Raw genomic sequence first — 3381 nt, forward strand, 5'->3', positions numbered from 1 at the left:
GGGGAAGCATGTACACTTCTTGATAGAAATATAAAATGAAGCACACAGAACTTAGCAATGCTTTTAAACATGGGTGATTGTAAATACTCATGAATGAATATTTTCTCTATCTTAACATATGAAAACTTTTTTTTTCATAATTACATCTTTAGCTATAAATGCTCTTGCAGAAGAACATGGTATCTTATTTACTTGAAATAAATAAAAAATTCATATTACAGCTCATTTTCCATCTTTAATAAAGAAGTAATTAGGAATATGCTATTAACGACATGCAGCGTGTTAACTATTTGCACAGAATTCAGATCAATATATAATGAAAAGGGGTTTTTTTATCTGGCTGGAGGATGTCTGCTAACTTAACGTCTAAAATAAAATTACGATACTGTAGCTCTTCCTCATGTAGATTAGCTTATTTTCATTAAGTAGTTGCATACTGTTTTAAAAAAGACTGTTTACAAACAGAAGAAGTAAGTCTGTTTACAAGTGAGTAAAAAAATCAAAGGCTCAACCCACTGTCATTCAAATGCCCACAGAAGGGTACAAAGATGCTGATGTTTATATGCATGCAACAATAACTTCCTTAAATATCTTCATCATATCATGACTTACTGTTTTATTTATTAAAACCGGTATCATTCTTCTGCATCAGCTATTTGGCAGGGGGGAAAAAAAACCTTGAATTGTATCTCAACAGTTATATTTAAGGTGTTTTGTGTATATTTAAGTGTGGCTTTCATAATAAAGATCTCAAGTGGTATGGGATGTTTACAGTACCTCTTAAAAAAATAAAGTATGGTAGATATGTTTGTCTGGACAGTTTATTCTCATTAAAACTGTCTCACAGTAAAAAGAGCTCATATAACCTTAATGTTACAGAAGTAATTAGTCGTTATAAAAGATCAACACTAGCAATTTATCAAATATATTCTTGAATAAATGGTTTGGATAACTTATTTTAATATGTCAAGGAGGTTATTGTGGCGAAGGAAGTTTCTTTTTAGTTCAAGCAGTTTGAAAAATGTAGTCTTAAATAAAATAGCAATAGAACTGCTCACCTATATTGTGTTTGCCGCAGTGTAGGATACTGGGTTATGAACTTTCATCTTTTTGATTCACAGAAGTTTAAACATTGCCCAATGGTTATATATTCTACTAGATAGTGAGTTATAGTGTATTGTTAATAGCATACTTAGAGATTCCCTATGTTGTTGCTTGTTTCCTTTCTCTCTCTTTTGTTTGGGTTTTTTTTTTTGGATGGCTCAGAAATATTTAATGGCTCCAAGAGTCTGGATTGTGTTGATACGCAGTCCACCACTGCCATTAAAGCTATACAGAAGGACTGTGGTTCAATACCACTAATTTCAGATGTCCATCAACAGAATTTCAGCAGAAAAATATGCAACAGAGGAAAGCACTAGATACAGCCTTCCCACTCACTTAAGCAAAATACTGTGGTAATGCCATGTATCTCTCCTGGCAACCTGAATGAAAGCACTCTGTGCCGTGTGAGCAGTAGAAGTAGACAGCAGAAATAAGGCCATCAGGAAAGGCCACAGCCAACACTTGTCATGACAGTGTCAGAACAGCAAACAGGCTTAAGGACACAGGCAGCACTAGTGGATTCCAGGTAATTTTGGACGTTTTTGTGACATATTATAATTCCTCTTCTTCCCGTCTTTTCCATGTTTTATTAGAAATTACCTGTTTCTCTATTCTTTTCCCCACCACGAAGGGATAATTATCTACCACTTCTCTTACTCTCCTACCAATATTACCTCTATTCCACAGGTATCAACTTCCTTTTCTCTCAGATTGTCTCATTCACACCTAAAGAAATTTGGGAAATTGTTCTCTAGTTCCACTCTGCCTGGAAGTTTGTTGCTTCTGTTTTAGATCTAAATAAGGGTGCTTTTTTCCCCTGAAGTGTTTACTTTCTAAAAAAAATCTATACTAGCTAATATAATAAGATATTGCCTTAACCTATAAATGTGTTGTTTTGTGATGTATCTTAAAAACTAGTTTTCATCCTGACCTTCACGCTGACACCTGGCCAATGCATATAATTTGATCTGCCCCTACTTTCCATTACACGATTTATGCCAACACTACAAAGGCTAAAAGGAACTTATTACACTGTTCTGTATGGAATAAACGCTAGCTATAACTACTAATCAACAAGTACTGTATTTTATAGTGTCTGTATATATGGAGTACTACTCAGTCACGTTTGAATTAGAAAGTACAAAATGTCCTTGCTCATTGTTAATAAAATTGCAAGTGATGCACCGCTACAAAGCAAACAGGAAACATTTATTTTAGTTCTAGACATAAAGTGTCAAAAAACCAAACCCTTAACTGGTAGTAGCAGAAACTTATGTTTCTGACTTCTCTCAAGTGTTGTGGTTCTTTTTACAAGACATTCTCAACAGCTATGAAGTTCCTTGATGTCTCAGAAATTGCATTATGCTCAAGTATCTAGGACAAATAATTCATTCCACGTAGCAGGAGATGGCAGTTTGTATTAGGCGTTTGACAGTAACACCACTCGGATTCCCACACTGAGGCTACAGATGTTTGCTGACCTTAGGCAAAAGGGGTGCTTGGCCTGCAGGAAATACTGAGAGGTTCTCAGTCCAGCCCAATCCCTGTCTGGAATACAGGGGTGCCTTTATCGTGGGAAGTCCGTGTGTCTGTGTGTGAACAGAAGCAGGCAGGAAGGGGAAGTACTACTCCTTTTCTCCTCTTTAAATTAAACAAAAAAAACCCACCAAAACCTCTAGAATTAAACCTTGAAGCATCAGGATGTCAATGACCTAGAGGATGTGCTACGACTTCTGTTCCTAAATGGCTTATCATTTATGGGTGTCACGGTCTTTTTGTAAAAAGGTCAGTGAGCATCGGCCTTTGCCGCACACATCCAGCTCCCACATCCTCCACGCGGACCAGACCCGGGGGCTCTCTGCCCCAAAGCCGGCTGTCATGGCGGGGGGCGAGAGGGGTGTTTTGCACCAGCAGTTGCTGGCCTGCGATGATCCCACCAAGGCAGGCACTCAGACTCCCTTCAGTATGGTCTAAATTGCTATTTATCGGAGCTAACAGAACAGAGAGAGTAGTACAGGTAGTGTTACATCCCTTCAGACGCTGAGAACTCCAAGCTGTGCAGCATCGAGTGGGCATCTGCTGAGTGTGCAGCAAGGCCCGTCTGCGGAAAAATTACCCCATTTTGGTCATTCAAGCTATGACAGGATTCTTCTTAAAAGAAAACAGCTCTTTACACCGTTCCGCTGCAGAACAGAACGGATGTTCAGGCCGGGCCTGCTCCCCGCGACTCCATCTGCAACGCTCAGAAAGAAGGCGCCGGCGATGCCGCCCCCCCCG

This window comes from Charadrius vociferus, unplaced genomic scaffold, assembly GCF_000708025.1.
Source record: "Charadrius vociferus isolate BGI_N301 unplaced genomic scaffold, ASM70802v2 scaffold248, whole genome shotgun sequence".
Lineage (NCBI taxonomy): Eukaryota > Metazoa > Chordata > Aves > Charadriiformes > Charadriidae > Charadrius > Charadrius vociferus.